Genomic DNA, 17,294 nt, shown 5'->3' with positions numbered 1-17,294 from the left:
CTTCACAAAGTTGTGGTCGAGCAGTACTTGGGGTTCAAACAAGGTAAAGTACCATTTGTCTATTTAAGAGTTCAACTTTTTCTGTGACAAGTCTAGGGGTCTCATCTTCAAGCCTTGGAAGATAAACCTGAAGTTAACAAGTTGGAAGGGGAACGTTTTAACAATGGTAGGAAGAGTTCAACTCATTAAATAAGTTTTTCAGAGTATGATTACACATAGTTTCTGTTTATCAATGGCCATCTTCCTTACTAAGGTCTCTTTCGCGATGTAATTGCAAATTTATATGGTCAGGTGACGTGACCTTAAAGAAGATTGTCACAGTTTCTTGATTTCAGATTTGTGCATGAAAAAATAAAGTGGTTTGGGGTTGTGCGATCTTTGCTCTCTAAATATTACGGCTCTCTTAAAGCTTGGATAGGTTATTATTACTTTTGATTCTCTATGGAGTATTTATTTTCGAGTGCGATTTCATCTACATGGTCGTTCATACTCTTCTTGTTACAAGAGATCTTCTATATGGCCCGGTGTTAATTCCATTCTCCATATCTTATTTCAGAATTGTCTTTGGGTGATTGGAAATGGTTCTAGTACTTCTCTTTTGGTTGATTAGTGGTTTGATACACTTATTGTGGAGGTTGTTGGTGCTACAGTCCTTACTCCTTTTTGAAGTCTTGACATTATTCGTAGTATGAGAAAATGAGTTATTGCTTTTTTTTTTTTTTTTTTCTTCTACTTTTCCAAAGTTGGCTAAAAAGATTTTAAAGATACCTCATCCAATTCATGAGGAAAATGACATGTTAATTGGGCAACCTTCTACATCTGGAGTTTATTTTTGGTTTTCTTATGGTTAGAAAATTGTTCGTCATCGGTTTCCTATTAAAAGTCGGGCTTCCATTATTTGACATCCTTTCATTCCACCTCGCTATATTATTTTAGTTTGGAGGATTCTTTTCAATAAGCTCCCAGCAAAGGATCAACTATAGTGACGGGGCATTCGTTTGGTTCCAATACGGCAACTTTGTTACAATAATTATAAATCTATCAAGCATTTATATTTTAGTTGTAAATTTGCACAACTTGCTTGGTTTTGGCTTGCAACTCATTTTCGCACTATTATTCCGCTTACCGGTTCCTTCTCAAATTCATGGCTTGCTTTTATGTCAAAGTGGTTTTCAACAAACTTCGTAATGTCTACCTAGCATCAAGGGTTTTCTTAGTAATGGCTATTTACACTAGTACAAAAAATACTTTGCGCGACGCATGTCCTTCGTCGCGCAAAGTTAAAAATCGTCGCGCAAAAATTAGCCCAACAAACCTTCATCGCGTACCAATCGTCGAGCCAAGGCCGTGACAGCAGGGTTTGCGTGACGAAGAAGTAACATGCGTCGCACAAAACTACTTTGCACGACGCAAGTCCCTTTGTCGCGCAAAAGTACTTTGCGTGATGCAGGTCCCTACGTCACACAAAGCTACCTTGCGCGACGTAGGGACCTACATCGTGCAAAGACGCTTTGCGCAACGTATGTTACTTCTTCGTCGCGCAAACCTTTGTTTTTTTATTTTTATTTTTTGGCAAAAATATTTTTTATTTAATTTTTAATAAATATTTTAATTAAATTCTAAACAATAATTAATAAACCAAGAAAAATTATTTAATTATAAAATATATGAAAATGTACATACAAGATGTCCGAACAAAAAAGAAAAAACTACAACAAGTAGTCTTCTAGGTTTAATACATCAAGCTACTAGGTATCAGTTGGGCAAAATGGTTGGAAGGTTGAAGGTGGAGCAAGATTAGGTGATGGCATCGGGATTTGAAGGCCAGACATCTGTTAGACCCGTAAAATCATGCTCATCTTCTCATCCTAGGTCGAAAACTGAGCAGCAATCTGGGCTTCCCGAGCATCCCTGGCTACTTCTTGGGCCACAATCTTATCTTTTAGGGTTTCCACTTCCTCTGTCAGGGTAACCTGTCCTTATATACACAAGCTATAAATCCAAAGAATATTGCATCATCAAAATGGAGCAGTTGGCATGAAACGAATACACAAGCTATAATGAATACCATACCAAATACTTTGAAATAAGCTATCAAATAGAGCCATTATAGACGAAACAAAAGGAGTACCACGTTGTTTAACATTTATTTTTGAACTACACAAGTTTAGTATAAATAGATACACTAAAGATTATTTGTAATCAATTAACTTCAACTTTGAGCGAACAATTACAAGTTGACACACTCCAACATGACTATAACACAACACTAAAGACTCTAGTTTGAATAAGTAAGCAAAGGAGTAGGACACACTAGCTGAAAAATGTAGATGCCACACATTTATAGCAGTTCACTTACATGACTTGGAGGGATGTGCTTCCCACTAAGCAGATCTAGAAGGACGATGCCAAAGCTATAAACAACACTTTTTGGAGTGACCCTTCCTACAAAGTAAATAAACAACCAGTAAAGTCAGCATATCTCAAGCAGAAGCCGTTTAGATAAGAATCATGTTGTAGAAAACTAATGTCAATACCATCTTGCATTTCAATGTTTGCTTGTTAAAAAGCTATATATTTAGAGGTACTTCACAAAATGGTCACTGAGAAATCTTAGAAGCTGAGCTAAAAATAGCATTCTTAAAAAACCAAGTGGAGTCGAAAGATGAATAGTAAATAAAGATAGATTTTGTTTGACATACAATGCAACAAATGCTTAGCCCAAAGTATCAGTAGGCATGTACTCAGCAACAAGCAGCCTTTCATCCCCATCACAGCAATACCCAATCAAATTTTCAAGTCCCCGTTTGTCACGCCCTAGACCCGGGGTCGATGGAAAAATAACCCCGCTCTCGATGCGCGAGTAAAAGTAAAAGTAAAAAAAAAAAACAAAAAACAAACTTCTCTTATAAAAATAACTCCAAAATCCTTAGAGGGTGTACAAAAATAATAAATAAAAAATCCTTAAACTTCTCCTCAATCACAATCTCGACTTTTCCAATATTTATCTTGCCAAATAACACATGTCTTGCCAAATAACTCATCTATAAAATAATAGGTGAGGGGTGAGCAACAACCACCGTTGCTCAGTGAGTAGAATATATAATATGCCAGTCAAGCTTTCCATTTTAATCACACTATAAAATAGGATAATAATATTAAATCATTATACACATAATGTCATATCACATCATCCCTTCACGTGTTCATGATATCCTTCATAAATTGTAACTCACCACATGACCCCTAATGGTCATTTGCCCTAATGTCCCCGTGTGCAGTTTACATTTATCCCTCAGATTAATGCAACACTAAAGTTTGCATGCTGCATGAACATATCCAAATAATCCACATATCACCATATTTATAATTCCAAAAGCATTTCAACAAATCCAACATGCTTGACTTAAAATAGATAGAGATTTATAAATAGATAAAACCCACAATAGTTCGTGGTTTTCATTTATCAGAAAATAAGAATACTTTGAGGCCCTGTTTGGCACACCGTATAAGGCACCGGATAGGACTAATAATACGGTGTACCGTGTTTGGTGACCGTTTGGATTAAATAAGCACCGGATTAAATAATTCGGGCCCACCTTTTTTACCCGACGCTTACCCGCTTACTAATACCGTGCAAATGCACGGTATAACTTAGTTGGGCTCAGCGAGAAACTAGTCTTCCGCGCCCTCTCTTCCTCTCCTCCTCTCCAGGCGCTCTCCAGGCGCTCTCTCTTCCTCTCATCCCAGGTTCGTCTTCTCAACTTCTTCTTCTTCGTTTGAATCACAGTTCTTTTCAGATTTCTTCTTCTAGGATTCCGCCCCTCCCTCTATTCTTCCCCCTCCTCCTATTTTTCTTGCAATTTTCTTTCAATTGATTGAATCTAGTTATTATTTTCTCTCTAATTATGCAATTGATTATGTAATTTTGTGTTTTAATTAGAATTTTTGAATTTTAGGGTTTGCTATTGGGGTCGAATTTAGGGTTTGTTGTTGGTGTTGAACTTACAATTTTAATGATTGGGTAGAGTGGGAGTGTGCTGATTCACTTACCTAAACAAAACTTTGTCTCTGGCGCAGCTCCTGTTTCACTCGCTGTCTCGCAGCCGCAATGCAACCATACGGAAACTTGACCTTGGGTACGACGGTGACAACTCTTAACCACACCTAAACTACAAATCTCGTTCCATTTTTTTAAAATTTTTATGTTAATTTTACTTTATATATATATATATATCTGTGTGTGTGTGTGAAAAATTTCGAACTAGGGTGGTTGAATTGAAAATTTTCGAACTAGGGTTGTTGAATTGTGTCTCTGTGTGTGTGTGTGTGAAAAATTTCGAAATAGGGTTGTTGAATTATGTTTGTGTGTGTGAAAATTTTTGAAGTAGGGTTGTTGAATTGAAAATTTTCGAAGTAGGGTTGTTGAATTGTGTGTGTGTGTGTGTGAGAAAAATTTCGAACTAGGGTTGTTGAATTGAAAATTTTCAAACTAGGGTTGTTGAATTGTGTGTGTGTGTGTGTGTGTGTGTGTTATGTGTCTCTGTGTGTGTGTGTGTGTGTGTGTGTGTGTGTGTGAAAAATTTCGAAGTTGGGTTGTTGAATTGAAAATTTTCGAACTAGGGTTATTGAATTGTGTGTGTGTGTGTGTGTGTGTGTGTGTGTGTGTGTTTGTGTGGTAATATTTTCACTATCTAATAATGTTATTTTATATTTTCACTAGACATGGATCAAAGAAAGATTGTGGCATGCTTCATTGTTAACGTGTGGTACTTGAATATTGTGACTTGGTTGATGATGTGGTTCATCAAGAATCATAATTCAGCTAGAAGGCGGAATCGGCAACTTGCACGTAGAAATCACACATTTGTTAGGAGAATGGTAGGGTCAACCTATTTAGATAGCCTAATAGGATATGATGATGTTCAGTGTGTGAACCAAATTAGAATGGATAGAAAAACGTTCCATTATTTATGTCAAATGCTTCGTGACCACGGTAGAGTAAAATTGGATGGTGTAGTGACAATGGAAGAACAAGTTTGCATGTTTTTGCATATACTTGCACATCATGTCAAGAATCGTACAATTGGGAGTAGGTTTTGTCGATCGGGGGAGACCATAAGTAGGTATTTCAATTCCATTCTACATGGAGTGTTAAGGCTACAAGGTACACTTTTGAAAGTGCTAGAACCCATTCCTAATGCCTACCCAGATCCTAAATGGAGTTGGTTTGAGGTATTCTTCATATTTTATAAAAATTACTTCTAAAATTAATGTAATTAAATATATTGAGCATACTAATGTTAATGATTTTTTTTAGAATTGCTTGGGGGCATTGGATGGGACTTACATTAACGGTCATGTCCTTGAGCGAGATAAACCAAGATACCGATCAAGGAAGGGAGAGATTGCGACCAATATGTTGGGAGTCTGTAATGTGGACATGAATTTTATATTTGTGTACCCAGGTTGGGAAGGGTCGGCATCTGATTCTAAAGTACTCCGAGATGCGATAAGTAGACCATCAGGATTAAAAGTTCCCACGGGTAACAATAGATTATTTGTTTATATTTGTAATTTGAATCCTCATTTTTCTTATATATAGCAATATACATTTTTTTGTGTGTTAGGGTGTTACTACTTTGTGGATGGTGGGTACACAAATGGTCCAGGATACCTTGCACCGTATAGGGGAGTGCGTTACCATATCTCGGAGTGGAGAAATAGAAGACTCCCGATTAATCATGAGGAGTAGTTCAATATGAAACATGCTCAAGCTAGAAATGTCATTGAGAGATGTTTTGGACTACTTAAGATGCGTTGGAGCATCTTAAGAGGTCCATCATTTTTCCCAATTAAAACACAATTTAGGATTATGATAGCCTGCTGCCTATTACATAATCTTATTAGAAGGCATATGTCAGCTGATCCAATAGAAAATGAAATCCTAAACTTGGACGAATCTGAAAGTAGTGATGATGATGAAGATATGATTGAGAGTGTTCAACCTACACAAGAATGGATTGCATGGAGAAACACTTTGGCTATGAGTATGTACAATGAGTGGCATGCACAAGTGTGATTTGATTAAATTTTTTTACATATGCATGTTGTGATTTGGTTATGGTTTGTTATTTGAACAAATAGTGATTTCTTATGTATTCAGTTATGATACTTTATTCGAACAAAGTGTGACCTGGTTATGTATTTATTTAAAAAGTGTATGATTTGCTTATGGTTTTTATCACTTACTATTAATTATATGCATTATTGATTATATGTCCTAATGCCAATATAAAGGAGTTCCACATGTTGTGTATGTAATTGTAGGAATGGAAAGTGAACAAAGTAGTCAACTAAAAGGAAGTAGAAGGGTTTGGAAACAACATGAAGAAGATGCATTGCTCTCCATACTTGAGGAGCCAGTTGTTAAGAATTTGTGATGTGATAACGGTTGTTTCAAACCCGGAACAATGGCTCAGTTTGAAACAGCTATTAATTTGAAATGTCCTAATGCCAATATAAAGGCAATTCCACATATTGAGTCCAAAATGAGGAGGTGGAAAAAAGATTATGCAATAGTTTATGACATGGTTAATAAAACTGGTTTTGCATGGAATGATGTACGAAAGTGTATTGAGGTTGATAGCACTGAAGTATGGCAATCCTATGTAAAGGTAATTCTCTAACATAATACTAGAATTTAACTTTACATATTTGATTACTTTAACATGTTCCTTTACATACAATTTAATAGTATGATTGTCTCTACCAAACCATATCATTTAGCCCCATTCATTATAACATCTTAATTAAATTAATGGATGCTTGATTATATCAAGACAGGTTGAAGGGATCAAAATAAGATTGTTTGTATTTTATGGATAGTGTGATTTGTTTTCGCATTGCAGGTTAACAAAGAAGCAGAAGGCTGGCTAGGAAAATCGTTTCCATTGTATGACAGATTGAATGTTATTTTTGGGAAAGACCGAGCAACTGGAGTAGGAGTTGCAACTCCTATTGAGATGATGAATGAGCCTGAGCACATTAATGAAGATGAAGATGAGGCGGAGACTAGTTCTCCCTATGTTGCTCGACGGTCCAGTAGTTCAAGTACCCGGAAAAGGAAGAGAGCTACTAATGATAATGATCTTGCTGTGGCATTTAAAGAAATGCTTTCTGAATCAGTTGATAAGTTGGGTGAAGTTTTACAAGTTGCTTTTGGGAAAGGAGTGGATCCAAAACCTAAGATTGTTTCAGAATTGTCAAAGATGGATTTGTCTATTGAGGATCAAATCAAGGCACTAAATATCCTTTTTGAAAAGCCACAGAATGAGAGGACATTCTCGTCTTTGGATGGTGCAATGAAAAAAGCCTTTGTACTCATGTTACTTGGACAAAGTAACCTCAATTGACATTTCAAACCAACAACAATATATTTTGTTAAAAGCTGTAGCATGCATATATTTTGTTAAAAGTAGCATGCATATATTTTGGCTATCTGGACAAACTGTTTCTTACTGAAACCACCTTGCATTTGTATATTTTATGAACTTGGATATGTGGTTAGATTATATATCGTAACGATTGTAGTTGTTTTTTGTGAACCTTCTTTTATGTTATTGGAAAATATTTTGAATTTGATGTGGTTTTCAATAGGTATAAATATTAGAAAAGTTCAACAAACAAAGAAAGATTTGTTAATTTTTTTTTCTCTTGTCCTATCCGGTTCAGTATCAAACACAGTATAAATAATACGGTCATTAATCCGATACTGCACCAAACACCCGACTAATTTAGTCAGTACTATTCGGTGGCTATTTATCTTATCCGACAGAAATAGTCAATACAGTCTGAGCTGCCAAACGAGGCCTAAAACACATTACATAAACCACTCACATTGATCGATAGCTAGAACCTCGACAAGACAAGTACACAAGGAATCTCCACACAACAAACCCTAAACCCTATTTCTTTCTCTCTTTACCTTCACTCTGTTTCTCTACGTTGAACCTTTGATGCATGCTCTGCATGTTTCCTTGATATGTGAAAACAATGGAGCATGGCTTCCTATTTATACTAGAAATAAGGAGGTCAAGCTAACTTCTTATTGGTTGGCTTAGCGGCTAGAGATATAACAAATCAATTGACCTTCTCTTACAAGATGTTGCGTGGTAATCTAAATAGGTAGTAGACTTAGGCAAGTGGCTGGCCAATAACAGGTGGAAATAGAAGATAAGACACGTCCAAGTAAGTAGCTTCACATAGTCACTGTGTAGAGTGCTCACTAAGCAAATATACAAGGAGATAGCCATAAACTGTGGTGTGCCACATTCGAATATAGCTTCCAACAGTAAGCAATCTAGCTAGACTAATGAAAAGAAGACCTTTTGCCCTCATTCTAACATTAAGGTTCCACCTCCTGCTTGCATGATTTTTAAATGGCAGCTCCTACTAATAAAAACATGAATTACAAGACACTTGTCCTATAAATGCAAACTAATGACACCTCCACCTTAATCCTTCCAACTCAAAACCTAGTCATGGTAATGGTGAGGTGTAAATATGCATAGCTACATGCATCACACGTGATGAGCTATGTAAAAACTTATCTTAGCTTCATTCTAAATATAAAAATAATAATAATAGCCACAATACAACTAAAAATACGGGACCTTACACCGATGCCGCAACTTCCCCACACCCCAAGCGTCCTCTTGCAAAACCAAAACCCACAAATCATTCATACACCCAATTCACAAAACAAACATCTGTAAATTTTACAGCAACCTATTTCCAGAAATTGAAATTTAATTACACAAACTAAAATTGAAATTTGAATTCCGATTTTGATGTACCTAAAATTGAAATCTAATTACACAAACTAAAATTGAAATCTGGACCTAGCAAAATATTGAGAGCGAGATGTGAAGGGACCTTCGGAATTGAGGAAACGAAGAGGAATTCCGACGGAAGGTGGAGCGGAGGAATTCCGACGGAAGGTGGAGCAGAATTGAGGAAACGAAGAGGAATTCCTTCGTCTTTGTCTTCATCTAACGGAGTGGGAGAGAAATTAGTTTGACAATGTTTCTCAAATAGAATGCATGATCGAACATCTATGAGAAAGTGAATCTACAAACACTTCAGTTTCATAGCAAATGCTAGTAGACATCTTTTTTGACAAAAGCGTAAAATTAGGTTTAAATTATCGAACAACGAGTTTAAACCAACTTTACTACTTTCAAAAATCACTGTTTCTTTCATATACAGTATGCACACATACACAGATCACATATACAAACTTTCATAAAATCGTCAATATGGAATCCTAATGGACCTTACCATTTTGAGAAGGAGCCATCTTATCTGAAGTTTCTGAATGCTGGTGAGTTTCTGTGACATTACGTCACAGATCGTTGACAAAACCCCTGCTGTAATTGCCTGTTCGGATATCAAACGAAATGAAGATTACCAAAAAAAATCCCAATTAACAACTTGTTACACTCATATTATTCAGCTCGAAAAACTAATTAACTACTAATAATAATTAAGGAATATGAGCTGAAAATACATCATCTTTGAAAAAACCTAGATGAGAAAACAATCTAGACATACAAAAACAAAAAAAAAAATTCAATCTTTGGGGGTTTCCTCAACTTTCTCGGGAACCAAACAGGGTTATAATATAGAAAACAGAGGAAATCAAGATATCCTAGAATAAAAGTGAGACTGATAATTTGATAAAGGGCATAGAATTTGACCTTGGTTCTGGGTGATGCTGAAGCTGAAGCAAGTACTGCTCTAACCCCTTCTTTGCAATCGACTCCATCAGAATTTCTTCGTCACAAAATAGTGGAAGAACGTATTGGTCATTCTAACACTCACCCAATAAAACCCTAATTATCATATGTTGAACGATTAAAGCAAAAAGCAAAACATTGAGAGAGATAGATATGAAGGGACCTTCAGAATCAAGGAAACGGCGATAATTCCGACGGAGGTTGGACCGGAGTGTGTAGTGGTTGTCGTCTTCCTTCGTCTTTGTCATCGTCTAACGGAGTGGGAGAGAAGAGCGAGACAGAGTGAGAGAGAGGGAGAGATGAGCGAGAGGGAAGAGAGAGACCGAGTGAGAGAGAGGGTAGTGTCTGGACTCTTCCGATTGCACCTCCATTATAAAAATTTAAAAACAGCGCCTATTTTTTCAGGTGGACCGCCAAAATTTTAACAACTTGCACGATGCATATATTCGTCATGCAAACATACTTTGCACGACGCAGCAACCAATACATCACGCAAAGAATGTTTGCGCCACGGAATAACGGCGTCGCGCAAAGTGTTTTTGCACGACGCATCAACTAATACGTCATGCAAAGGCTATTTGCACAACGCATTGGCTAGTGGGTCGCGCAAGTTAATTTAAAAAATATATATATATATATATATTATACAAATTATTGAAAATTTAACTTTATTCCCTTCAAATTTTAATTTTTTTTTTTTTTACATAAAACCCACAATAATATATTTTTTTAACAAAAACTCGATCCGAACTACAATAATAAATTTAAAGCTACTTAATAAATATATATACCACTTAATTTCTTAAGAGTTATACGTACAAAATAAATAAATTTAAAGCTACTTAATAAATATATATTGTCACATCCCAGCCCGGGCCCCCACCACATTCCAAGCTCGACTTCATTGTAGCACGATATTGTCCGTTTTGGGCCCCGACCATGTCCTCACGGTTTTGTTTCTAGGAACTCACACAAGAACTTCCCAATGGGTCACCCATCCTGGGAATGCTCTCGCCCGAACTCGCTTAACTTCGGAGTTCCAATGGAACCTGAAGCCAGTGAGTTCCCAAAATGCCTCGTGCTAGGTAGAGATGAGAATATACATATAAGGCTTACAAGATCCACTCCCCTAGGCGATGTGGGATCTAACAATCCACCCCCATTAGGGGCCTGACGTCTTCGTCGGCACACTACCGGCCAAGGATTGGCTTTGATACCAAATTGGTACATCCTAGCCAGGGCCCCCACCACATCCCGGGCTCAACTCCACCGTAGCACGATATTGTCCGCTTTGGGCCTTGACCACACTCTCAAGGTTTTGTTTCTGAGAACTCACACGAGAACTTCCCAGTGGGTCACCCATCCTAGGAATGCTCTCGCCCGAACTCGCTTAACTTCGGAGTTCTGATGGAACTCGAAGCCAATGAGCTCCCAAAAGACCTCGTGCTAGGTAAAGATAAGAATATACATATAAGGCTTACACGATCCACTCCCCTAGGCAATATGGGATCTAACATATACCATTCAACTTGATGGGATATGCATTCTACGAAACTAGTTTCAAATATCCAACCATCAAACTTGTTTGTATATACTTCAAGATCGCGTACGCCAAAAATAACAAAAAACAAACATTCAGAGATCAAGTAACAGGACAAACTTTTTCGACGTTATAAATGAAAAATCACAATTTAACGGTTATTTTAACTTCGATTTTGATGATTTTTTTACAGCTACACTCCTTGATCCTATATGAATACAATTAATGAATTTGATCTTCAATTTAAAATATTTACATTGGTGGATACCACAAAATCTTATGTTATACTTAATGAAAGTATAAATAAACTCTAAGTTTTAGTGAATCTATCGTTTTGATGGGATACACATTGTACGAAAGTAATTTCAACGATCCAACCATCAAACTTGTTTATATATGCTTCGAGATCACATACGCAAAACATCGCAAAAAACAAATATTCAGATATCAAGTAACGGGACAAACCTTTTCAACGGTTATACATGAAAAATCATGATTTAACGGTTATTTTAACTTCGATTTTGATGATTTTTTATAGCTACTCCTTGATCCTATATGAATACAATGAATGAATTCAATCTTCAATTCAAAATATTTACACTAGTGGATACCACAAAATCTTATGTTATACTTAATGAAAGTATAAATAAACTCTAAGTTTTAGTGAATCTATCATTTTGATGGGATATACATTATACGAAACTAATTTTAACGATCCAGCCGTCAAAGTTGTTTGTATATGCTTCAAGATCGCATATGCAAAAAGTTGCAAAAAACAAACATTCAGAGATCAAGTAATGGGACAAACCTTTTCGATGGTTATAAACGAAAAACCTCGATTTAACGGTTATTTTAACTCCGATTTTGATGATTTTTTATAGCTACATTTCTTGATCCTATATGAATACAATGAAAGAATTCGATCTTCAATTTAAAATATTTACACTAGCGGATACCTTAAAATCTTATGTTATACTTGATGAAAGTATAAATAAACTTTAGTGAATCTATCGTTTTGATGGGATACACATTGTACAAAACTAATTTCAACGATCGAACCGTCAAACTTGTTTGTATATTCTTCGAGATCGCATATGCAAAAAATCGCAAAAAACTAGGGTTGGGCAAACGGATCCTGGACCCGCGGGTAGGGGCGGGTACCCGTTGTTTGGGGCGGGTAAGGGCCGGGTCCTAAATTTCTAAACACAAAACGGGGCGGGGCGGTTCGGGTATACCATATTAGCGGGGCGGAGCGGATCTTGAAATAGAAGTGGGCGGGCCCCCGGGCCGGCCCGTTTCTAGAATGAATAATAGAAGAAAATCAAGAAATTGTTTCCTCCTGGTCCTCCCGACTCCTCTCATTTCACAGTTCACTCAGACCTCTCTCCTCCTAACTCTCTCCGATCGTCCTAGCTCCATACATCGCTACCCTCCGTCCGCTGCCATCATCATCAGGCTTCGATCTTCTTTTCCTGACTCACTCTCTAGAAATCAGTTTCTCTCCCTCCGACAAACAACGAAGTCGAACAACTCGTGTACCCAGCAAGGTAAATATTTTCTTCTGCTTCCTTAGATTTGTAGATGCTATTCTGGGTTCTCAAAGTGAGCAAGACCCCAATTGAAAATTCATGTGGGTTCTGTGACTGTGTGCTTTTCCCAGTCTGCGTTTTGACCCCAATTGAAAATTCATGCTAAAATTCGTTTTTTCTTGTCCATTTTTGTATGATTGTTAGGTTGATATGGAGGGTTTTGGGATTTTTGGTTGATTGTTTGAGATATTGGAGTTTTGGGGATTTTTTGGTGTTGATCAGGGGTAGGGGTTTTTGATTATTGATCAGGGATTGTAAGTTTCGGGGTTTGGGAATTGTTTTTGAGGTTAGGATATGTTTTATTTCCCGAGAAAACTTGTGAAGAAGATGGAAGGAGTTCTAGTTTGGGATTTTTTTTTTTTGTTCATTTTTATGGCCCTGCGTAAAGATTCACAACCACTTGACTGAATTACTCCGCTGCTATGCTCGTTGGGTTAGTGTTAAGGGTTTTAATTGTGGTAGTGAGGTGATTCTCCGACGCAGTGATTGTATTAACAAAATGATGATTGATTACTGGAATTTTGGTGTTAGTGAATGATGATCTAGCTATTGAAATGATTGATAGCATTGCTTTCCCCCCTAACTTCCCACTCCCACATCAGTATTTCCTCTACGTCTCTGGCTTTGCAAACAGAGCGGAATGGTTATAAAGAGGAAATAAACCGTCAGAAAAAATGGGTACAAAATTCCAACAACGTGGCCTCATAAACTTGACTAGAAGCTGTCAAGAGGAGCAAATGAATTTTCAATACAAAAATGGAGCGGTGGTTTTGGATATTTTTTTTTTAATTTAGGTTTACTTCTGAATTCGTAAGTTAATAATTCCTTTTGATTTTTGGTTATCCTTTTTTTATCTTTCAAATTCATGACGAAGGATCGGGGTACAGAAGTGCACGTTCATTCATTTGCTCAACGTTTAAGGTTTTACGGTGTCCTTGAATTTTTAATAATGCTTTTTGTTTTGGATTTTTTCTTTTGGTTCAAAATTGACTGAATCAGTCCTTAACAGTTCGTATATTGTACAAAGGAGTGTTATGTAATGTTCCATATTCCTATGAATAGCAATGCCATTGTGGTTGTTTTCTTGGCACCATGAAGATGCAGTTGACCCACGTTAATCTACTTTCTGCGTGGAGTTTCGCGCTTCCAAACTACTGCAGATATTTCTTCTTCAATGATTTAGAGCCAGGGGTTGTAATGATTGCTTTCAATACACAACCAGTGTATGTTTTTCCTTCATATTCTCTATAACCTATTGTATAATTTTCTCTAATATATACGTGTTATTGCCCAGCCTCATTGGCCACTGGGTCAAGGTGAAGCATCATGTTATATGTATGAAGGGATACAATGATTTGGTGTTGTTATCGTAGAAAGTGGGCTTGCAGGTAAAATGTTAAGGTTTATGTCCTAAGAGCTCTCTCTCTCTCTCTCTCTCTCTCTCTCTCTCTCTCTCTCTCTCTCTCTCTCTCTCTCTGTGCCGGGGCTGTGTGTCGATTTCAGAGTTGTTCTTACATTTTTTCCCTTCCCCTCTCTTTTCTGTCTGTTTTTGTAGTTGATCTTTTCCCTCTCTCAGGTCATTCGACGGAGGTGGCTTTTTTGTTGTGTATTTCTTCATTCGTGCACTGTGCGCAAATCGGCTTCAAAGGGCAGTCATGTTTCTTCTTTATTGTCATGTGGTTTTACAATGTGGTATACCTTTTTTATTTAACTATGTTCAATTGGGTGGTGCCTTATTCTTGCCGCTCTGTAAGTGAAGGAGAATGTTTTGCAGAGCTGCAATGAGTCACGAACTTTTTAGGCTGTTTGGTTGGTAAAGATAGCATAGTGTGCGAGAAAAAAAACTGGGAAATATAGTAGTAAGTGGACATGAAAAAGATCATGATTAATGAGACTAAACCATTAAAACAGAGCATGATTAAAGAGGCCATGATTTATTAATGGAACCATGACATTACAAGTTAACTTTATGTTTTTGGATGTACATATTGTTTATCTTTTGTTTTGAATCAATGTCTCAAAAAGTACCAGGATTTGGTCATGATAGTTCCCTTCTTGTAGTTTTTCTTTTACAATATGTTCATCTGTGCATATTGCAATCTGCAGTTTTTGTGCAGATTGCAATCTGTACAAATTTTTTTTTTTTTTTTTCAAACAACCAAAAAAAAAAAAAAAAAAAGACCCGTGGACCCGGCTCGAACCGGCCCGTTTCAACCGGGCCGGGTAATGTCCGGTTCTTATATTAAAAAATGTAATCCCCGGCCCCGCCCGCCCCGTTCTTTTTGAACCTAGGTCCGGTCCGGTCCCTTCAAAATTGGGCCCGGCCCGGCCCGTGCCCAGCCCTACAAAAAACAACATTAAGAGATTATGTAACGAGACAAACATTTTCGACGATTATAAACAAAAAATCACCATTTAACGATAGGTTTAACTCCGATTTTGATGATTTTTTAATAGCTACACTCCTTGATCCTATATGAAGACAGTGAAATAATTTGATCATCAATTTAAAATATTTACACTAGTGGATATCTGTTGACCCTAAAAATTACAAAACCTACGTGGCGCGCAGGCCGAGTAACTAATAAGCTAACTACGTCCTTCGGTCGAATGCGGGGCGTGCCAACTCGTCGGCCGAGGTTGGCCGAGGAGTAAAATTTGTTGATGTCGCTTTGAGCGCGTCGCTGACTTCTCTATCTTGCGGTTGCGACCGAGGAAGGAACGCTCTCGGTCTCTGGGTTCTACAACCTGAAGACAAGGCTGCTAATTCTGCTGAGTTCACAGATCGTCCGAGCCTGATTTGGTCACTGTGATTATATTCGTGAGAGTATAAGCACGTCGAATCGAGACCAAACTGTATGGGCACAGGTACTCGAACGTGACGTATGTCTTGATGGTAAACGTAGTTCGGCCGTCGGAATGCCAAACCCTGAAACTCACTTGTGAGTATCCAATCATAAAACCACTCGGCGACCAGTACGCCGAGCAATGTAATTCGTAACACCTAACTATGCCGAGAAGGCTAGCAAAGTGACCTCTGCCAACAAAGGTTCGAAAACCTTTCTCGACCGAGACTTGGATAGATAATCGGTCGACCTCGATGCAGTGCTGTTTATCCAAACTGAAGGTGCTCGCCGGGTGCTTCCACAGTGCTGTTTATCCAAACTGAAGGTGTGTCGGCAGGAAAAAGAAAAGGAAAAAATCTCAAGGTGTTTGAGAGGTTTTGCGCAGGGCAATTGTATGCTGATTTGAAGGTCCTTTCTGTTTGCATGATTTCTTGTATTTATAGTGCCCCATTCCTTGAAACCGACTCCGATTTGGATTGGGAGTCCTTGTCCCATTTCGCCTCTTCCTCGAACAAACCTCCTTCTACTGGGATTCTGAATTTTCCTTCATTTCGGGACTTCATTCCTTGCTGGTCGAGAATCCTAGTTGCACCAGGACTTCCTCGACCTTTCTATTTATCTGGACTACTTATGATAGGATTTGGCCGACCCTGCCAGCTGGCCCGGGCCTTATTATTCGGCCCATATTATTTGTCATCACCTTGGGCCGAGCGCATCCTGCTGCTCGGCCCAGCAACAATATTTTGGGCCCAAACAATATCATAAAATCTTATGTTATACTTAATGAAAGTATAAATAAACTCTAAGTATTAGTGAATCTATTGTTATGATGGGATACGTATTGTATGAAACTAGTTTCAACGATCCAACCGTCAAATTTGGTTGTATATGCTTCGAGATCCCATATGCCAAAAATCGCAAAAAACAAACATTCAGATATCAAGTAACAGGACAAACCTTTTCGACAGCGATAAACAAAAAATCACAATTTAATAGTTATTTAACTCCGATTTTGATGATTTTTTACAACTACACTCCTTAACCCTATATGAATACAATGAACTAATTCGATCGTGAATTTAAAAAGTTTATACAAGTGGATACCATAAAAGAAAAAGGCAATGCAAGAACCCCAAAAGAAAAGCAAAAGGAAAAAAAAAAAATCTCTGCGAGACGCAAGTATTCGATATTGCTACGTCGCGCAAAGTGTTTTATTTATTTATTTTTTTCCCCATTTTCTTATGAATTAATTCGATCATCGATTTAAAACATTTACACAAGTGGATACCACAAAATCTTATGTTATACTTAATGAAAGTATAAATAAACTTAAGTGTTAGTGAATCTATTGTTTTGATGGGATACGCATTGTACGAAACTAGTTTAGACGACCCAACCATCAAACTTATTTGTACATAATTCGAGATTGCATACGCCAAAAATCACAACAAAAAAACATTCAGAGATCAAGTAACTGGACAAAAATTTTCGACGGTTATAAATGAAAAATCACAATTTA

The 17,294-nt window shown here is 37.4% G+C and overlaps 1 pseudogene; it reads left to right on the top strand.

Annotated features, from left to right (window-relative positions):
* Positions 1-4,725: 4,725 nt before the first annotated feature.
* On the top strand, positions 4,726-6,082 carry LOC137719632 (protein ALP1-like; annotated as a pseudogene).
* Positions 6,083-17,294: the final 11,212 nt, after the last annotated feature.

The sequence above is a fragment of the Pyrus communis genome, chromosome 16, assembly GCF_963583255.1.
Source record: "Pyrus communis chromosome 16, drPyrComm1.1, whole genome shotgun sequence".
Classification (NCBI taxonomy): domain Eukaryota; kingdom Viridiplantae; phylum Streptophyta; class Magnoliopsida; order Rosales; family Rosaceae; genus Pyrus; species Pyrus communis.
Note: the sequence above shows the minus strand (reverse complement) of the source record. Positions and strands in the feature narration are given on the sequence as shown.